Here is a 22,101-nt window from a genome sequence, read left to right on the forward strand (position 1 = left end):
CTCTCCCTATCCCCTCCCCCAAAACGAGCTTTCTCTCTCTCAAATAAATAAATAAGTCTTAAAAAAAAAAAAGATGAAATGTCCTACAGATAGCTAGAAACAAGACTTATACTGGAGACAGCTCAGGACATGATAGATAGGTAGATAGATAGATAGATAGATGCTAATATATATTTATATATTATATATAAATAAATATATATATTTATATAAAGTTTTTGGTGGTAGTAGACGAAAACTTGAAAGAGAAAAGAGAGATCTTGACTCACGTATAGTTTTCCCACTGAAAACAAAAAAGTGAACAAACAAGATGTGGTTTCTACTTGTCAGCACACTTCAAAAAATTTTTAGAATACTCATATAAGTAAAAACATGAGTTAATTACAAGAACAACATCAAAACTATAGAGATTAGCTGAACTTTGCATGCAATAGGTTGCAGATTTAGGGAGTCACAGTCCACTGTTTCTTGTAGCATCTAGTCCCACACATTTAGAGATTAATATTGAATTGTGATTTTGTATTGTCGTTAGGGTACTAATAACCAAATGTGCATTAAAAGTAGATGAAGTGTCTACAAGTCAAGTTATGTGAAGAATGCCAATTCAAATGAGTTGTTCACCCTTGAAAAGAGAAAGCTAAAGAATCAATGATACCTATCTTTGAATAATTGTGGTGGGTGGTGGGTCAGGAGTTTTTATTGTTATTCCAGAGACCAGAAATAGTAATTTTTACAGTTATTTCAGAGACAACAAGTGAAAGGTCCAAGGAGGCAATTTTTCACATAAGATGTGGAATGATTTGCTAACAATTACAACAGCTGTCCAAGAACAGTTCAGGGTTTTTTTGTGTATTTGTGAGCAACCCAAATAGCAGTTGAATGGCACTTGATTGGAGATGCTGCAGATGAAATGCTTCTCAAACTTGAAGGTATATTTGAATCACCTGGAGTCTTGTGAAATGCTGCAGATCTGCAAATACACTTTGAGTATCAAGGACACAGAGAATTTTCTTTCAATGTATAGAGAGTTTGGGATTAGAGAAATTTTAAACTCATCCCATCTTGAAAAATCTTTTATTCTATCATTTATTTTAGTCCCAATGCAAGGTCTTCACTAGAAGCTATGGGACTAAATAAGATTCAGGGTTCCTGAGGTAATATGGTAAATTTAAGGAACAGGAAAATGCATAGTCCATGTGGAGTGTATTAACTTGATCACAAAAAAAGTGTTTCTGGAGAAGTGTTGTAGAATCAGGCTTAGAGGCAGGCCAGGTTTCTACTGTGAATATCAAGTTAAGAATTTGCTGCACCTTGGGGATAATGGTATATCAACTCAGATTTGTATTCACCTGAAAACAACATACCCTCAGGATAGTGGGTTAAACAGACATATGTTTATTTTTCCACATAAATAAGAAAGTACAGAATTAGGCAGCCCAGGGTCAGTTGATTTAATAGCTCTCTGAAGTCATTAGAGACTCAGTGTTATATCTTCGTGTTCAGCCATCTTCACAGCGATGTCTGCCCTCAAGAGTATCTTAAGATTCTAGACATTTGCTGGAGTTCCAGCAATATGGTCATATTCCAGCACTGAAAAGAAGGAAAAGGGTTGAAGAAATTACTCCTTTTGAAGCAAACACCTCAAAAAACCCCATGCAACTGCTACTTATATTCACTGGGCAGAATTTGATCACGTGACTGAATGTACCTGTAAGGTTTCCTGGGAAAGCTGGGTTTCTGAGCTGAGCACATTGTCTAGGACTTTATTTCTAAAGAATAACGAACAGACTAATGGACACTGGGAGTTATCTAGCAGTACCCCAACAAATGGCGTATCAAGAAATAGTTCTGAGTTGAAAAGGGACACCTGCAAAAGACTGCTTTTGAAAGATAAATATGGAAGTAATAAAAAGAATGAAATTGAATGTTGGGAGAGTCTGTAGTCAAGATGATTCATTTCTAGATGGAATATTGGAGATGTTGGACTAGACCAGAGTGGTAACAGATGAAGTAGAAAGGCAAGGGATTTTAGGATGGCCATAACAAACATGATTGATGGGGCTTGGTGAATTGACCTGCACAGAGAGAAAGAGAGAGGAGCCTAGACTACCCATGGGATTTAGAACCTAGGTGATTTGGAAGAATGATGAAATCCACAGGAAAAGCAGAAATGGCAAAAATAAAGCCAACTTGTTGAAGGAAAGGATGTGTTTTGTTTCAGACATACTAGATTTACTGTGATGATGGAAAATCCAAGGGGAGATGTGGAAATATCTAAACCTTCTATGGGTAAGATTGTAGGACTGTAGCTCAGAAGATAATCTAATGTTGAAGGGATGGCTTTTGAGGTTTTTCATACACTTCCCAATTCCACTTGGATGTCTATTAGCCATCTCACATTTTATATTTCCAAAACAGAACTCTCAACCACCTGCACCCCCATCTAGGAGTTGAGGACCTCGAGAATGTTGGGCTGTTTTAATATTCATCTCAAAATACCAATGCACAGGTAAATATGCTGCAAATGAGTTAGATAAAACTCTAAAGCCAAATATAAGTTATTTGTATTATCTACTCTTTGAGAATAGTCCCCTCTGAATTTTGAGTTATTTCCTATATATAATCCACTCTTCAGATGCCTTCAAATTTAATTTAGCCATCTGCTTAAGGGGAAGGATAACCCATAAAAGCAAGGTGTCCCAATTTAGCCAACTTCCAGAATTCTGTCCTCATAGACAAACTCAATTTTCCAAATACTAGCTCTGTATGCATCTGTTAATTGAGGTGTGGACAAGGTTTCCGCCTTTTCACTGGCTATGAATCTGATTTTCCCTTGACAGTATATTCCTAATGCCAGAGGTCAGGCTTGTGTTAACCCATTCTGAACCTGCCTTCAAGTGGTTAATGTAAGATCCCTAGAGCACAGCCTTGACCTTCACCTGAGCTGCATTTTCTCTAATTGGATTGGATTTTCCCCTTCATTCCTTTGTTCCTTTAGGCTCCAACCAGAGAAAAGAAGCCAATTGACTTCCTGGGATGTATTAATTACAACATGTTTTGGCAGACAACGTTTTGGTTTCCCATTATATTCATGTCATCTTCTTATTGTCTTATACCACAAACCATCACATAGACTAATTCTCTGGGAGTTTCCTCATTGCATTCAGTCAGGAGAGGACACCCTACCCCATGTGTGTGGAGAAACTCCTATGATGTCAAGTCAAGAAGCGGAGGACTCCCTTTCTACATTCCTAAAGGCCAGGAATACAGGTCATCCTACAGAAACTGAGTAAATGTTAGACCATTCTGTATGGGAGGTCTAGACTTTTTGGAAGAGATTGAAATTTCTTACTAAACCAGAAAGCTGGACACGTCAGAAAATGAATGAATTTTGCATGAAAATTTTCCAAAATCCAAGAGAGCCATCCTAGTAATAATGTCATACCGATGGACAGAGCTTTGTGGTTAACAACATGCTCTCACTTTATACTTCTCACCATCCTTTAGAATAGGCTTAGTGTATACTATATTCATTTTATGGGTAAGAATAGTATAGTAGGAGAGCTTAGTTACTTGCTCAAAGCTACCTGGCTAACTCTGTACCAGAGCTATGTCTTATACTCTTTCCACTCTGTCTTCTCCTATCCCTCTAGTGAAAACATGTGCCAATGTTTGCTTACCTGCCAAGTAGTACAGTACAGACTGCTCTAAGTCACAGATACGAAATATGCTGGATCCACTGAATTGAACTGCTGACCTGAATTAACTCTGCTCCTTTCCCCAATGCACAAAACAGCATTCCCTCCTCAGCTGCAAAACACCCCCAGTTGATGCTAAGATGTCACCAAACTACTCTCCATACCCCAAATCGTGCCATATATCTATATATACAACTCTGCACATAGTATTCTTGTGCTGGGTTCTTCCTCCCCCACCTTGTCTGCCTGCTCTGGAGCCTATTTTGCTTCTATTTCTCTGCTACAAAGTTTGTTATTCTTTCTTTATGACTCTCATAACAGAAGGTTTAATCATGTACTCATATTAATGAGATAACGGATCTAAAGAGCTAGCGCAGAGTGCAGGGCATCGTGTGTATTCGCTCAATGTGAACTATGATGATGACGATGATGGTATCTCTTCTATTAGCTTCTTAACTCAAACATAAAGGATATTTTCTCTGGATTTAGCACAATATATGCCACATGGTAAGAAATCCTTAGTAATTTTTAATTAATTTATAGGTTATCTATACAAGCATTATATAGCTAGTAATAAAGGTAACACTTATATTTATAATGGAGTGTGAGGAAGTGGGTATAACTAACTGTTGCCATGATAATTTTAAAGGAATCGAGCTGGATCACAGGCACAGAGTATTCATGAGCTTGAAAAGAGCTTAGCAAGTGTCTAGTTGGGTGGTTCTCAAAGTGTGGGGTCCCAACCAGCAGCAGCACCTAGGAAGTTTTTAGAAATGCAGATTTCCAGTTTCACCAAAGATTTCCTGAGATAGAAACTCTGTTTTCACAAGCCTTCTAGATGATCAGGAAACACAATAAAGTTCGAGAACTACTGTTCTAGTCCAATCATCTAACTTCACAGAGAGAACAAAGCCACAGAGAGGTTAGATGGCAGACCCGCAGTCACACAACTACTTAATGTCAAAAATGTGGCTAGAACTGTAATCTCATGACCACTTGATTTTAATATTTCTCCCCAATGCTTTTTAATTCTTTTTTTTTTAAATGTTCTTCTATCTCCAATTCATCATAAGATACTGTATTACAGTTTGGTGGCAGCTTGCAGTGCTTATCAGAGTAGCAGAAAGCCTTAATGCCAGGACACTGGAGTATGTTTTGGGGCTCACCCTATTACTCTCCACTTAGCTATTAGTGGCAATCCTGCAAGAGAAAACCTGCTATGACCCCCAATCAATCTCTTCTGCTCTCACTCCACCATGGCATCTGATTATGGCATGACCTGAAGTGACACGCTACTCTCCTTGAGCCTCAGTTTCCAGGTGAGTAAATGATGTTGCAAGAGTCCATTCCCTAATGCAGAATGGGGCAACAATGAATGGTTGCTATATTGTTACTAATAACAAGATTATCAACACCTCCAGGTTATTATGCTTATATGAAGACAATGACAGAGACATCTGTTGCTTGTGGAATATTCAGGTGATCATCCATATTTCCAGCCCAGGTGGGGTGATATATGACAAGTTCTGGCCAATGTGTTATGAGCAAAAGTGATGCTTTTCCTAGTTAGGCCAAAATACAAAAGAATACATGTTTTCTAAGGCTGGCTCAGCAAACTCCAAGGACATATGTTTGGTTAGGATAATGGAATCTTCATCAGCCTGTGATCTGTGAGCTAATGTGGAACCCAGCCCGAAGCAAACTTAAGTTAGATATGACATGACAAAAAATAAAGCTCTAGTGTGTTACACACTGAGATTTGGGGATTGATTTGTGACTACAACTTAAGCTATCTTATCCTGACTAAAACAACATGTTTTGCAAAATATATAGTGCTGTGAAAATGTAAGGCATTTTCATTTTAACTGCTAGCTTTCTAGCATTGTTCTTGGTTGTCCTGGGGAGAAAAATGTATTACCATAAACTAAAGATGAAAATTTAATTGCAAGGCAGAAGAAAAAGAAAAACTTGACTTAGGAATAAAATTCTCAAGCTCAAGATAGATAGGAAAAATCAGGTCATTTTCAGGGAAATCTTACTTGAATATTCTTACTTGAAAAAAAATCCTAGCCTTTTACTTGAAAAAAAAATGGAGTTGAGTATAAATTAGTCCTAGCCTTCCATGAGCTTTATAATCTAATTAGGCATTGGCAGGTAGTTTTTCCCAAGTGAGTTTTGTAGTGTGAGATCATCAGTTTTATTCAAATTCTTTATTATTTTTTTAATGCACTAAAATTGGAACAGGACATTTCTAAAGTGGTGCCAGTTTCTATGTAAGTTGACTTGCATACATTGGGGGTGGTTCAACTGAAGCTAGAGATCAGCTGGTTTTGACCTTTTCAATAGTTGGTATGTTGATTAGCTGGCAGTTCTGCTCTTCCAACCCTTAGAACATAACCAGCCTGCAGGAGGGGGTGGCAATGGCTGGTCAGTCAGAAAAGAGAATAATGAAAAGGTCAAAATGGGATAAGGACCAGATTTCACAGCCCCGATAACATTTAAAATTTCATCTCCTTCTTGCCATAGGACAAATGACAAGAAAAATTGGTACATGTGCTGCCTTCCCAGGGATAAGATTTCAACCAAAAATGTCTTAGAAAGAGCCAACGTCTTGGATTTGGAAACAGAGAAGTGAATACTTCTATATCTCTTTGAAGACAGAATCAAAACTTATAAAACCTGGAGCTTCTAAATGGCATGACCTAGAAAAGGCATTTATATGGAGAATACTGTTGAACTACTCTTGGGTGCTCCTAACTTAACACGAAAAAGTAATACAGAGTCCCTCACTCTGTGGTTATCCAAAAATGTAGGAATGGATTGCAGTTATTTGCATGGCCAAAGTGGAGAAGGAGTGAGTTTGAGGGCTCTAAAAGCAGAATCCACTCAATAAATGAACAGAGGTATGGGGACAGCTTTTATCCAGTGAAGTGGTAGTGGAATGAGGAATTACTTCATTTTACAATGAATAAAATTGTTGTTTTGAAGTTACAAAGTGTACTCAATCTAGTTTCCTTTTGAAGTAGTTCCACTGAAAATGTGTAGCATCTTTTCTGGGTACAGATTCCACAGAATCTTGTATCTTAGGAAACAGTTGCTGTCCCATCTTTCTTCCTTTGCCCCCCCTTCTCTCCCTTCCTTCCTCTTAACCCTTCCCTCCCTCCCTCCCTCCCTGCCTCCTTCCCTCCCTCCCTCCTTCCTTCCATCTCTCCTTCCTTCCTTCCTTCCTTCCTTCCTTCCTTCCTTCCTTCCTGTGGGATATATTAGTCTGTACAGCTGTCTGTGGATGTGTTTCTATCTTAAAGTCACTGGACAGTTTGGTCAATCTATAACATAAGAGAAGAAATGGCAGGAAGTTTTTCTGTGTTAGATACAGAACAAAAACAAAAATTAAAATGAACAAAAAGAAAACCTGCTGATTAGTCGTCGTTTTGTGGTTTTGTTTGTTTTACTTGATACTATTGACTCTTAGCCATAGAAGTTAGAGAATGTGTGCCTGACTCAGAATCCTTCCACTAATTTCCTGGGCCACTTGACCGCAAGTTCAGAGTGAACCGAAGTTTATTTGCACTTTCAATGTATGTGCCAGGCATTAATCTGGGAGCTTTTACATATCCCATCTCATTTCATTATTATAAAAGTTCGAAGAGGTTAGAATAACTATACTGTTGACTCTTGAACAACATGGGGGTGATGAGTGCCAACTCCTAAGTATTAAAAAATCCATGTACAAGTGTTGACTCTGCAAAAACTTTACTAATAGCCTATTTTTGAATAGAAGGCTTACTAATAAAGAGTCAACAACCCGTATTTTGTATGTTATTTGTATTCTATACTGTATTCTTTAATAAGAATAAGCTAGAAGATAATGTTATTAAGAAAATCATAAAGAAGAGAAAATACACTTACCATATTGTTCTTTATTCATTGAAAAATATCTGCATATAAGTTGACCCTGAAGTTCAAACCTGTGTTGTTCAGTCAATTGGAAATTCTGGTCTGTCTGGTATAGTACAAGTGCTCATTTCCCAGTATCCCACCCAGTTAGAACTTCTTTCACATTCAAAAGTGTCATAAATTGGAAAAGGAATGACACAGTCAGCCATCCTACCTAGGGTAGGTATTATGATAACATTCTATTTATAGACTTTTCTGGGTCATAATTCTTTACTGATAAAAATGGGATGCTTGAGCAAATTACATTAAGAGTCCCTCCTTGTTCTAATGGCTATGGTTGCTTATGTATTTATAGATAACTTAGCATCAAAATTTTCTGCTTTAAAAGGGCTCTACCGGGATCCCTGGGTGGCGCAGCAGTTTGGTGCCTGCCTTTGGCCCAGGGCATGATCCTGGAGACCCGGAATCAAATCCCACGTCGGGTTCCTCCCTCTGCCTATGTCTCTGCCTCTCTCTCTCTCTCTCTCTCTGTGACTATCATAAATAAATAAAAATTAAAAAAAATAAATAAAAGGGCTCTACCTCAGCAATTTGTCAACACCGAAGAGGGGAAAGAAAATCCTCTACCCTAGTACAAGAAATGAGAAGTTTTAGGGCAATAAAAATGCCTATTGAATTTATATGCATTATGCCACAATATTGCCTGTGAACTCACCACAGTTTGTGTGAGATTATGCACTATATGCACAGCAGAGAGTACACCAGAGGGCATGGGTTGGAATGATATATACCTAAAATAAAAAAAATTTATATATCTAAAATGATTTTTACCTAACATGACTGAGTAATAATGTGGCAAGTTCTAATACATTTCAACCTAGGATCATTATAACAATTAAGAATTATAAACCACTTCAGTTTTAAGTTACTTTTCTTATATCCTGTTTTTTTTTTCATATGTTTCTAATGCTATATCTGGAACATAATCCTCATTTTACCCATAAGCAACCCCCTGGGGGAGATAAGATGCTGGGAAGCATGATGTAGTGCAAAGAGCTTGGGCCTTGGAGTAAAATATTTGAGTTATAATCTTGGCTGCCAGTTATTAAAAATCATGCTGCTTAATTTTTCTTTGAGACTCAGTTTCCCCATCCATAAAACAGAAAGAATAATCCAAGTTTAAAAGAATGTTCTGAAAATTCAGTGAGGTTGTGCTGGTACATGGCAGACACTGAGCAAATGCTCCTACTTCCCAACCTGCCCCCAAAAGATGTCTATATGTAATGCATCAAATATATGCTGTTGTGTGAGTTATGTTTTTCTGAGCCTAAATCCCTCAGGATTTGATGGCTGCTCAAACACCAGTAGGTGGGATCTTACCTGGTAATGGTTTTATGACTAGCAGCAAAGGTGGCTTGGTTTTCAGCTCCGCCTTACACTGCCTTAGTTTTTAAGGAAAGATTCTCTGCCTTCTACAAGGCCGTCTGTAAGTTCATTGATCTTTCAAGGCTGAACATAATGTTCTCTTTACATGGGATACTTAATAAAGGCAATCTGTCACCAGCTCATGTCCAATGTATCCCCTCAAATGGAATTTATGTGTCTTTCAAGCTAGGAGAAAGCTAGGATCAGATCTCACCTGTGGTATTGGGTTCTGTCCTAGAAGCCGCACTTTGAAAGCATCACACGCGTAGTCCTAGGATTAATGGGCCTGGAAAGATCAGAGAGTAAAATCTTGAACAGCTGTAGCCACGGAGAATGTTTAAAAGGGTTTGGTATAAATGTTACTCTAATGGGAGCACATTGTTTGGCCTGAAAATGACCAATTCTGGACTAAAATGAGCAGGATATGCTTTCCTTCTGGAAACACAATACAGATAGAACAGAGAAGCATCTGAGTGAGAGACAGACAAAGAAACAGAAGATAATTCAAAGAAAATGCAGAAGAACCTAGGGAGAACAAATCATCGTCAGAATAAAAAGTAACAAGTAGCGGACATTTCACAGTGCACATCAGTATTTCTCTACAACTACTAAGTCTTGCTATTTCAAGTAAGTGTTAAGCACTGGCATCACAGAGACTGATAGTTTTTTGCATATTTCTTCTTCTTCTTCTTCTTCTTCTTCTTCTTCTTCTTCTTCTTCTTCTTCTTCTTCTTCTTCTTTGTTTTTGTTTGTGATCAGCGACAGTGTTACCCAATACAGAATCACTTAAGATGAAAATAGTAACATATGAGGAATCTGAGTAATAGAGTCTCCAATTGCTGTCTTGGTGGGAGAATGGCTTTTACCTTCCCAGAATCTCCGTCACCTTCCAAAGCTACCCTAAACAAAAATAATAATCTTTACTATGGACAATAGATTATTGCTTAATCTTAGGTGAAAGGTGAGTAAAATCATCTTTAGAGAAACTTATTACATTACCTGATTTGTCATACACAATGGAGGTAAAAATGTTATTTGTTAAGCAGTTAGAATTTTAAGACAAATCTTCTAGCTCCTCTTTCTAACATGATTGCCCCCTCCTCATTCAATCTCCACTAAAGACATTGTAAAACCATCATAGAATCTCCTAGACAATCTCCAAGCCTTCCATAGCATTCCCATGCCTTTGTACCAGTATTTAGTGGAAAGAAATTCAAAATAAATATCAAATGTCTACTATTTATTTAATAAATATTTACTGAATACTGACTAAGTTCCAGGCACTGAGCTTGATACTGATTATCACTGCTTTATGACATCTAAAAATGTTCATTATCAACTTTATAGAAAATTGTATGAAGTTTTATCCTATTGTATGAATTAGTGGATTTAATTGAACCTCTTTCGTTTTTTTTTTTTTTTTTTTTTTATGATAGTCACAGAGAGAGAGAGACAGGCAGAGACACAGACAGAGGGAGAAGCAGGCTCCATGCACCAGGATCCCGACGTGGGATTCGATCCCGGGTCTCCAGGATCGCACCCTGGGCCAAAGGCAGGCGCAAAACCGCTGCGCCACCCAGGGATCCCTCGTTTTTATTTCTTTTTAAGATTTTATTTATTTGTTCACGAGAGACAGAGAGAGAGAGAAGCAGAGACATAGGCAGAGAGAAAATCAGGCTCCTCATAGGGAGCCCGATGTGGGACTTGATCCCAGGACCAGGATCACACCCTGAGCCAAAGGCAGATGCTCAACCGTTGAGCCACCCAGGGGTCCCTTATTTCTCTCTTTTCTTTCTTTTCTTTTCTTTTCTTTTCTTTTCTTTTCTTTTCTTTTCTTTTCTTTTCTTTTCTTTCTTTTCTTTTCTTTTCTTTCTTTTCTTTTCCTTTTCTTTTCTTTTCTTTTTCTTTTCTTTTTTTTCTTCTTTTCTTTTCTTTTCTTTTCTTTTCTTTTTTTACTTTCCTAAAGCCCCATTTAAATTTTAACAATGTTAAAAATAGTCATATCTTAATCATTGAAATTCTGATGCCAAAGTGGGAAAATTGCCTAACATTCCTTCTAAAATGTTGCTAGATATGTAACTCAAATACATAATGAGTCACCAACTAGATGGTAAGGAAATTCCCAATTATATTCTATGATGAATGATAGAAGGAACTAGGGATATTTAGAGAGAGAAATGCTCTCGATAACTATTTTAAATGTCCGAAGGGTCATGGAGTAAAAGAAAGATTTGGATTGTTCTAAATGACACTAAAACATAGAACTAGAGTAAGAGATAAAAACTACATTGAAAAAAATCTGTTCATCTGATCTATGTAATAGTAATAGCAAAGATAGAATGGACTATTGGAAGGCAATGAACTTAAGGATAGAGGAGGAATTTGGCAGAGAAGGTGTAGAACAGTTTCAAACATCAGATTGATGTGTGGGCCATAAATCCATTTCAATTCTGAAAGGCAATAATTCCAAGGAAACACAGTGAAGTTAAGGAACAAGGCATATAACAAGTTCATCTGAGTTACAGAAGATAGAAAAGTATAAAATTTAAAGAAGAAAATCCATACAGTTGTTAAAAGCTTTCTACTGGAGAAGTCCAAAATCAGACAGAGATGAGAAGACTGATGTCCCTCGAATAATACCTAATGCATTGGGATTGGGCAGCCAGGCTCTGGTACTATGCATAAGGCAAAGGTAATTGAATACTAAGAAAGAGACATACTGTGGTCCGAATAATATAAAATCTGAGCACATTAATATTTCTGTCAATTTAACCATGAATGTTATGGCATATGTGTCACTGGGAATGACAGAAGCTATTACTGAAATGAGATTAGAATCTTTTTGAAATATCAACAGAAGCATTATAGTTGGTAACATTCCCATCTAAAATAGATGACACTGATGCTACACAGTCAACATACGAGGGGGAATAGCATACAGAATTACAGACTACATTATTTTGTTCTATATTGATTTTTCCCTTAGGAGTTTTTGATTAGCTGTCAAATCAATTAGTTTTCCTCAATCCCCAGTACAATGTCAAATTTCTCTTGTTTTTTGGAGAGAAATGGGGGTATATCTGGTATCCTTTTTTTTTTTATTTTGACCACCAGGGTATAAATCTATTGACCAAATAAATGGGTAAATGAGCTGTGTGTAATGTCTAGTGTTGGAGTGGAGGGCAGTTTCTGTCTCATCTTTGCGGTATTGGGTCAGGGCTATCTTAATTTTCAGTTGGGTCAGGGTAGTGTGAGATCTGTGTTCCAGGTTTTACAAACACTTAAACGCAAAATGTAGTAGGAGGTTACTTTGAATCTCAAATCTGCTTACCTCATCTTCCCCATCCGCTAATGGCTGAAACAGCATCAAGAACTTGCATTATTGGGGGATCCCTGGGTGGCCCAGCGGTTTAGCGACTGCCTTTGGCCCGGGGCGCGATCCTGGAGTCCCGGGATCGAGTCCCACGTCAGGCTCCCGGCATGGAGCCTGCTTCTCCCTCCTCCTGTGTCTCTGCCTCTCTCTCTCTCTGTCTATGATAAACAAATAAATAAATCTTTAAAAAAAAAAAAAAAGAACTTGCATTATTATAATGCTGCCCTGATGATAGGGCTGATACCAAACAAGTTAAATTTTTTGCTCTGGACCTTTTATGTAAATTTGGGGAGAATTAAAGCAGGAAAGCAGTCTTGAAAGCCATTCCTTTTATTGTAAGAACCGAATATATGAAATAGAAAATTAATTGTTTGACTTTTTTGGCCTTAAATGTGGAAGAGACAAAGCCTACAAGATTCAAAGTATAATATAGCAAGAACAGGTAGGGAATGTAAGCAGAGTTGGAAACTCAAAGAAATAATCAAAGGGAAATGCTAGAAATTAAAAATACTGTAGCAGAAATGAAGAATACTTTTGACAGGTTCATCAGCATGGCCAAGGAAAGAATCAGTGAATTCGAAGATATGTCAGTACTGCAAAAACTAAAACATGAAGAGAAAAAAGAATGAAAAAAAATGGAACAGAAAATTCAGGAATTGTGGAACAATTGCAAAGGGTGTAATATTAAGTGTAATAAGAATACCAAAAGGAGAAGAAAGAAAGGAACAGAAGCAATACTGGCTAAAATTTTCTAAAATAAACAACAAATACCAAATCACAGATCTTGGCAAGTACAAAAGAAAATCTACAATCAAGCATATCATATTCAAACTGCAAAAAATCAAAGACAAAGAGAAAACTCTTAAAAGAAGTCAAAAGTGGAAGAAACACCTCCACTTAGAGGAACAAGAGTAAGAATTAAATCAGACTTCTCTCCAAAAATCATGCAAGCAAGAAGTGAAGAAATATTTAAAAGCAAAGCACCCACAAACTAGAATTCTGTATCCAATGAAACCATCCTTCAAAAGTAAAGGAGAAATACTTTTTCAGACAAACAAAAATTGAGGGAATTCATTGCAGGTGGATCTGCCTTGTCAGATAGGCTAAAATAAATTCTTCAGAGAGAAGGAAAATGATAGAGGTTAGAAATTTGGACCTATACACAGAAGAGAAGAGCATTAGGAAAAGAATAAATGAAGGTAAAATAAAATATTCTTCTTATTATTCTTAATTGACCTAACAGGTAATAGTTTGTCCAAAATAATAATAGAGACAAGGTGTTTGGAGATTATGGAGTATCTATAAGTGAAATAAATGGTAGTAATGCTATAAGGGACAGGATGGAAGAACTGGGAATACTCCTGTTATGAGGTACTTGAACTACCCATGAAGGGGTATGGTATTATTTGAAAGTGAACTTCGATTAGTTATAAACACGTGTTGCAACAAGGGCAACCACTAACAAATAAACAAACAAAGAAAACCCCACGATATAGATATCATACCACAGAGTAAGGAAGATTATGACAGCACTAAAATTCATGAAATGAGAACAGAGCTTGGCCAAAGACGGGAGAAAGGGTAGATTAACAGGGATGCTCTTCAGTCCCTGATAAATGGCCCAGGCCTCAGCTGTGGTTGGAGATAAAAGAGATTAAAGAACCCCTGATAGAAATACCAGAGAGGCTGCAAGGATTCCAAAATAGAATGTATCATTTTCTAATCTGCCCTATGAAGGCTGGAAGAGCGTAAGCCTCCTAGAGAAAAATTCCAGGTCTAATATGGCATTTGAGTGATCAAGTAGCAACTGTGGAAGGAAATCAACAGATGGTTCTAAGGGCAGCTTAGAGCCCTTCTAACCACGACATGGCATGAGGAAAGCGGCTGGGCATTCAGAGTCCCCCAAGAGGAGCCTCATATTTGAGATTTGGAAGACACAGGTGTGTGGAATTTTTAACTGAGGGCCTTTGAGAGATTTCAGTCACAAACAGCAAGTGTAGCCTCATGGCTTCCACTAAATTTTAGCTTGTTTCCTCACAACTCCTCACTCTAATTCACGATGTCTCTGTCTCTCCTTTCAGAATTCAGGTCTTACTGTTAATAGCCTAATCTTCTTCACAGTTCCCAAGACTAATTGCAGAGTTGAGAGGATCTTATTAGCTTAGCTTCTTCCTGAGTAGAGATTTAGAGATTTCACAGCCACTGGTTAACCTAAGGATTGATTACTCTCAGGTCAGTTCTTCACCCTGGCCTGACTTGGTGAAGCTGGATGCAGGACCTTTAGTTGAGACTATGGCTGCCCAAGGGATGTTCCTTTAATCCCTCAGGAATTGCTGTATGCAAAGTGGTTTCCCTAAAAAAAAAAAAAAAAAAAAAAAAAAGGTGGGTATGGTGAGTATAATAGTTAACCTTGACTTGGCTGGTGATAGATAGATAGATAGATAGATAATAGATAGATCAAAACTATTCTGTAATCAATAGCCTATGGTAAAACTATTCTGTAACACTACTCTGTAATCAGTAATCTATGATAAAAGGAAGTCAAAGTTACAAGAATACAGTATACTAAGGGTCAGAAGTTATGACGTTAGTATATTTTTTTATCCTTTTCATGCCATTCCTTATAAAAGTCATGTCAGTATTAGTAACAATAAGAGCTAACATTTGCTAAATGCCTACCATGTGTCCAGCATCCTGTTAGGTACTTTATATAGAATAATTAATTCAATTCCCACAATAGTCCTGAGAGGTGGGTACTGATATCTCATACCACTAATAAAACTGAGTCTGAGAAGTTTCGTAATTCATACACATAAATTTTCTGTTTATAGGAGGCAACATTTACACATTTTTCTCTTACAAAATACCTCTGCTTGTACTTGGAAACAAATTCATTTGTGAGAGCAAAAATAAAAGTAATTTAGAGATAAGAAGAGAGAAAGAAACTAAAATAAGCAGAAGAAAAAAGCTTATTTTAGACGTAGTACTTTTATAAAAACAATTAAACCTTAATTGGTTTCTGCAAAAAAGCTTAAGGAATCCTACAAAGCTTTAAATGAAACCTAGGACCCTATGAGATGTGAATTTTATAATCTTAGTCTGTAAGAGGAAGTTTTTTGGGAAATGGAAACGTTGGATTTTTGCTTGGTTCTGTAATTTACTGCAGACCCTTGACCAAACTCCATAACCTTTTCGGCATTATAGTTACCCCACCAATAAGCCCTCATCAAATTCTTTTATTAACATGGAATACTAGATAGAAAAGGACTCAATATTTTTGATGAGCAAACCTGAATCCTTATCCTGAAGACCAGAGAATAAGCATTATGCATATTATGTGACAAGGATGAGAAAGTGAGAAAGAGACAATCTTAGTGAGTCCTCAAGAAACCCTCTAATTAACATAATGAACACATAAGTACAATGTATGGCCTGCTATAGTAAGTCTTTGGTAAAAGTATACGAGAGCAGAGCATTATTTCTCTCCTCCCACCACCTTGGCCCATTGGTAAGGACGGATTGCATCTCCCATGCCAGCTCCCATCAGGTGTTAGCAGCCTGCAGTCCTATGTGGGAAGATCAGTGACTTTGGGCAGAGCAGGAGCAGATGTTGCAAATTACCAAGGATGTAGGAGAGAAAGGGCAGGGGTATGTGTGTTGAGGAAGAGCCCTTCAAACTCCAAGATGGCTTTGGAGTTACACTGAACTGGGTTGGAAGTCTTGCTGTGTCATTTAACCATGTGACCTTGGATAGCCTGAGTCTCTACATCTTTGTATATATAACAAAGTATCTAATTCCTACATTTTGTGTTGTGAGAGCTATGTTGTTCCATAAAGCACCTGCCCAGTTTCTGACAAATAGTAGTTGGTCAGTATGCGTTGGCTTCTTTGACCAGCAATCCAACCTTTTCAACTGATGACAAGGTAGCTGGGAGGTTCTCGGTGTGGTAATCATTATAAATGAGGATCCAATAATCATGCATCTGTAAGGACTCTAGACTCCTCTTCTGTGTGAAAACAACCCTCAATACTTACCCTAAATTTTTGCCTTTTCCCTTGCAACTTCGCACCTTACATTTATGTATTTTTTAAAGATATTTATTTATTTATTTACTTATTTATTTATGTATTTAGAGAGAAAGCACATGCACATGTGAGCAGGGGGTGGGGCGAGGGAGAGACAGAGAGAGAGAAAGAGAGAGGAGGCAAATTTCGAGCAGACTCTGCCCTGAGTACTGAACCCAAGTCAGGGCTCAATCTCAGATCATGACCTGAGCCAAAACCAAGAGTTGGACACTCAACCAACTGAGACACCCGAGCATCCCACATGTGTGTATTTTCTTATCATCTTCCTCCGTTTCTCCTTTCCACATTTGTCCTCTGCTTTGTGGATTTGCTAAACCAGTCAGTGGCACTAAAGTTTATTTAGGGACTCAATACAGAAAACCTGGGAAACAAGAGTGCCTTGGAAGGCTACCATTTTGATCACAGGAATCTGAAGTCTGAAGTTATGAAGGAAAGACTGTCACAAAGTTGCCTTTCCAGAGAGCTGATGGTTTCTCTGAAGAACCTTGATCTTCCTGAAGTTAGGCCCATCACAAGCTCCCAAATCACCATGGAAGTCTTGAGTAGCTATGTTGAAGGCCTTCAAATAACCACGTTACAGTTTAGATCCATTGTATGACTGAATAAATGGAACCAGCCAAATGTTTTTTTTTCCCCCTTTCCTTTGTATGTGGGTTCCCTTAGACCTCCTGGCCTCTCCATGCCCTTTGCTGCATGCATGAACAGAAACTGCCTCCCAGAACAGATCTGCAAAGGATTTTTCTGACAAAGGCAACCTGAGGTCAAGAAACCACACAGCTGTCAGCTCATAGTTACAGTCTGAGAGGAAAAGAAGCCTGAGGCTTGGGTTTTAGGCTCCCACACTGTTAGCCTCCTCCCCACCATTTCAGTTGAACAATAACCACGATTGATAGAAGAAAGAACAAAGCGACTTCCCAAATATTTCTTTCTTTTCTTTTCTTTCCTTTTTTTTTTTTTTTTTTTTTTTGCCCAGTATGCAATGCTTCCTGTTTCTCTAGTAATGAAAATGTGTTCATCTGTCAAACGGAAAGCTGCCCCACTGCTTAGGTGCAGAGAACTTCAATCACAGCAGCTGCTGCGAGCAGACCAAGAGCCAAGCTCCTCATTTGTTTTGGCTAACGCTGAAGAATCAGTTTAGGCATCCCCTAGAACAAAATGGTGCACGGGAACGGAGCCAAGCTATGGAAGAGAAGCAGCAAAGTTGCAACAGATTATTTGTCTGCTAAAACAGAAGGAGAAAGATATCAAAACCTGGATTCATTTGAGTCCAGCCTCCCTAACATATTCTCTATTTGCAACACAGATGATTTCCTCTAATATCATTCAACAGGTGCTAAACTGTAGCTTTTCTGGAGATTAATCGTTGCAGCCTTGGCAACAGAGAATCAGGAAGTGTCAAGGCGGCTCCCAGAATTCTTTGGCTATTTCTGCTGGGGACTCAGCATGGAACACAACGGTGTATTTTGTAGGTGCTTGTTAATGGTGGTCATGATGAGGAAGATATCCTCGCCCTCTGCATTCCCAAAGCACCACATTGATAGGAAATTATGTTTGCTTTTGTGACTCTTACTAAAGCTGTAAGCTTCTTTAGACAAGTCTATCTTTTACTTAACTCTTATTTTCAGGCACTAGCACATAGTAGGCACTCAGTAAATACAGGTTGAATGGTTTATTTGTTGAAGTAAATTTGCATGAATATATAGCGTGCCCATCTTTCAATTTTGTTAGGGAGGGTTTGAGTAAGTACGGTCATTTTGGGCAATTTGTCAGCACTGTTTATCTTAAAAGTTTCATGTACATTTCTATTTTCATCCATTTGAGACAATGACCAAGGCCACACAAATGTAAATTATTTAATTGGGTCATTAAGCCAAAGCCATTTTGGGACTCAGTTGGCTAGCTAGCTGAGAAAAAAGTAGAGCTGAGGAACATGACATGACTTTGCTTTTTTCCCCCAGAAAATGGCTAACTCCAAAGTCCCATTTGAATATTGTAGATCTGATTAGAGAAGGGGAAAAATGAAGCCAAACTCCAAGCAGGACAAAAATGAAATTAAATGGAAATTTCAAAACACTTAAATAGCTCAAAAACTTTAATGGTGTATCTCCAATCTGGACAGCTTTCAAAGGACTGTTCTCAAATTGGTCAGCCTGTTCTGTATAGGCTCGTGGCCCAGGAAAGTTCTAAATTAGGTAACTCTTCAGGTCAAGATAGACCAACACCTAGCAGTAATAGCAGTGGGTGTTGTAGTGTCTGCCTGCATTTCCAAGTCTCAGGTTATGTGGTGATGTGGAGTGAAAGAGTGGATCATGCCTAAAACCTGGAGTGTGTCCAATGTGTGCTGAGGGACTGGCTAGAAAACTGAGGGAGGGTGGACCCTTAGCTCTGATATAAGCTGGTAGTTAGATCTTCCATCTTGCATGACTACCAAGACTGCATTGCTGGCTGGGATGAAGACCTAGCAGGAGTAGCCTCCTCCATAGAGTCAAAGATAAGAGGACTAGTGTTCTTGCTCTACCGCTGGACTCAGCCAGGGCTGTCTGGACCCTCCACGGAGGAGGAGGAGAGAATCTAATTTTCTTTGCCTTGTCCCATATATCTCGTGCTTGTTTCTCTGAGCCCCGGCCTCCTTCCACATTATTTCAATAGTTAAGATAGTCCATTTATTTTGTTTGGCACATTGTATTCCATACACAAACTTATCTGATAACATTTGGGTGAACTTATTAAATTTAGCAAAATATTGGAGTAAGGTTGTTTAGTTCTCTGATACTATATGGTTTGATCAAAATGATTCTCATTTCATGTTGCTTATTTCTGTTTTCCTACAATGGTATGGCATCTTGCAACAAATGAAAATAGTTAGACATCCAGGTAATTTAAGTCCGTCTTATCAAATATTAGATTTGGGAAGAAGAGGATAATAAAATAAAAGTTTATTATTTCCAGATGGGTATTTGGCATTGGGGAGTAACAGCCTATGTAGGGTAACATTTTAAGAATTAACATTATTGGAGCAGAAATAGAAGAATGATATGATTCTTCGGCATAAATGTGATATATATGTCAATAAGCATTAGATTGAAATAAACCAATTTAATTTCCAAAAGCCCATTGAACTTAACAGAAAATCCTGCATAATGCATGCAAGCCTGTGACATTGCCCTGTAAACCACTCTTTGAATTACTACTGAAATTTTCAATCCAGCCCAACCAAATGCATTATATATGCGTGTGTATATGTGTGTGAAAATACGAAGCCTCTGAGACCAAAGGTCTTAAACAATGTAGCAGGTGTCAACTTTGCACCAAGACAATGGTGGGAAACCTAAATCAGAATATTACATACTTAAACCAATTTGTTCCAGTGAAATACACTCAAGTATCAAATGTTTATTCAAAGAGACACCCCATATGCCTTTCCTATGGAAAACTGTCCTTTATTTTCCCTCTTTTAGGTATGTTCCAGTATCCCAAAGTATGTCCTTAAGACTGAAGCTTAGCTATCTATGGTATGGGGACAGGATTGGGAAGAACTTGACCTAGTTCCTTCAGGGATTAGTTCTTGAACTCCTGAAAAGCGTATTTGAAGTGCCTTACAAATGGGTGAGAATTCTTGCCTGATATTTGAGATTGAAAACCTGTGATGGGAATCCGTTTGGACTCTGGAACCACAACTTGAGACTATTAACACTGGATGCCTCTTCATAATCACCAGGCAAAATCTGCTTGTGAATTTGATTCTGACATGATTGGCCACTTGGAATACAATTTAAGATATTGGACAACATCTATTTGCCTTGATTATCATGTGAAGGCTAGAGTCGAGCTAAGTGAAGCAGACAGTCCTCAACTGTTAATGTATTGCGACACCATGGGCCCCTCTCCCCATGTGGGGACTACATGACTCTTTGGGTATAATGCATTATAATGACCAGTATGCTTCATTATCAGAAAACTTTATTTAAGGGATCCCTGGGTGGCTCAGCAGTTGAGCATCTGCCTTCGACTCAGGGCATGATCCTGGAGTCCCAGGATTGAGTCCCACATTGGGCTCCCTGCATGGAGCCTGCTTCTCCCTCTGCCTGTGTTTCTGCCTCTCTCTGTCCGTGTCTCTCATGAATAAATAAATAAAATCTTAAAAAGGAAATAAAGAAAACTTTGCTTGAGACTTGACTTTACTTATACTTAAATCTTAAGCCAGGGACCTTTAGGAGGTCAACCACTCTGACGTTTTCTACACTACAACAGCAGTTCTCAAACCTTTCTGCCTCAGGATCCCTTTACATTCTCAAAATTATTGAGAGGCCCAAAGAATTTCTGTGTTTGTGGATTATATGTCTTGATATTTACTGTATTAGAAATGAAAATTAAACTTTAAAAAATATTGATTAATTTAAGAGTAACAGCAATAAACTAACTCATGATAGGCTAACATAAAAACATACTTTTAGGAAAAATAACTGTATTTTGCAAAAATAAAAAGAACTCTGTTTTACCTTTTTTCCCCAGATCTCTTTATTGTTTAGTAGAAGAGAGCTAGTGTCCTGAATGTACATCTGCAGTTGATCTGCAGTGATATTACAGTTTGTGTTGCCTCTGGTAAACTCCACAGTACTTTCAAGAGAGTGGGAGTGAAAAAAGCACAACATTTTAATATTGCTATGAAAGTAGTTTGGACCTCATGGACTGCCTGGAAAGGGGGCCACCCGGGGGCCCCCAAACAATGCTTTGAGAACTATCATCTTTACAAGTAAAATGGAGGGTAACAGCAATGATAGTAATTACAGCCAGTATTACTTAAATCCTTATTTAGTGCTTGTCTCTAGTTTCGGTGTTTTTCATACGTTATTCCATTTAACCCTTGCAACAACCCCAGGAGGGAGATATTACATAGCCTTTCTTCATTTTCTAGATGAGAAAAGCAAGGCAGAATGAAGTTAAGTGACTTCTCCAGGGTCATATAGCTCATAAATGGTGGAGCCAGGGTAGGCACACAGGGAAGGGATGGTGCTGTTACAAGACCAACAGTGATGGTGGCGGTGGTGGTAGTAGTGGCAGTAGTAGTTATGGTAATAATTTCACACTTATGAAGCACTGAGTATGTAAAATGCTAAGTGCCAGACACGGATTATCTTTTTGCACTCACAACAGATCTATGGTATGTGCAGTGCTATGATCACCATTTTATAGATAAGGAAATGGAGTCTTGATTAAGGTCATTTTTGGTACATAGGAAAATTATATAAGTTCTCTAACTCTACAGTTTTGCTATTATGATAATTAAATTGGAAATTAAGCTGAAATTAGGAGAGATGGGCTGAAGACCCATTTAACTGGCATCAGGGCAGAGTAAGACACAGTTATATCTGCAGAAGTGAATTTTCCCAAAGAGTTCATCTTCACTACTTTGTAGGCCCAAACTAAACTGGTGGAAGAGATTACTATGAACATTAACTTTGATTCTGTGCTTTCCTTTGGAGATACTTCGTAGGCTATGGAGGTGGGCAGGCCTCTTTTTCCTTATTAAAGAATCCCAGGGTGCTTTATATGCTGTATGTGGGCTTCCTTTTCGAAGTTTGTAAGTCTTTCATATTTTTTTCTGTCTTCTCCTTATCAAAC

The 22,101-nt window shown here is 38.1% G+C and overlaps 1 long non-coding RNA gene across 7 annotated transcripts in view; it reads right to left on the reverse strand.

The window, feature by feature from the left end:
* Window positions 1–1,375: 1,375 nt before the first annotated feature.
* LOC144311431 (uncharacterized) overlaps window positions 1,376–22,101 on the reverse strand; it is a 354,863-nt gene continuing 334,137 nt past the window's right edge. For 5 of the 7 annotated variants that reach the window (XR_013377038.1, XR_013377035.1, XR_013377042.1 and 2 more), the window contains 2 exons: window positions 9,235–9,306; window positions 1,376–1,590 (listed from right to left, as the gene is read on the reverse strand). This is a non-coding gene — a long non-coding RNA (uncharacterized LOC144311431). Of the gene's footprint in view, window positions 1,591–8,310; window positions 8,387–9,234; window positions 9,307–22,101 lie in introns of all 7 variants that reach the window. The other 2 variants (XR_013377040.1, XR_013377045.1) reach the window with 2 other exon arrangements.

Source organism: Canis aureus, chromosome 3 (genome assembly GCF_053574225.1).
Source record: "Canis aureus isolate CA01 chromosome 3, VMU_Caureus_v.1.0, whole genome shotgun sequence".
In the NCBI taxonomy this organism is placed as follows: Eukaryota; Metazoa; Chordata; class Mammalia; order Carnivora; family Canidae; genus Canis; species Canis aureus.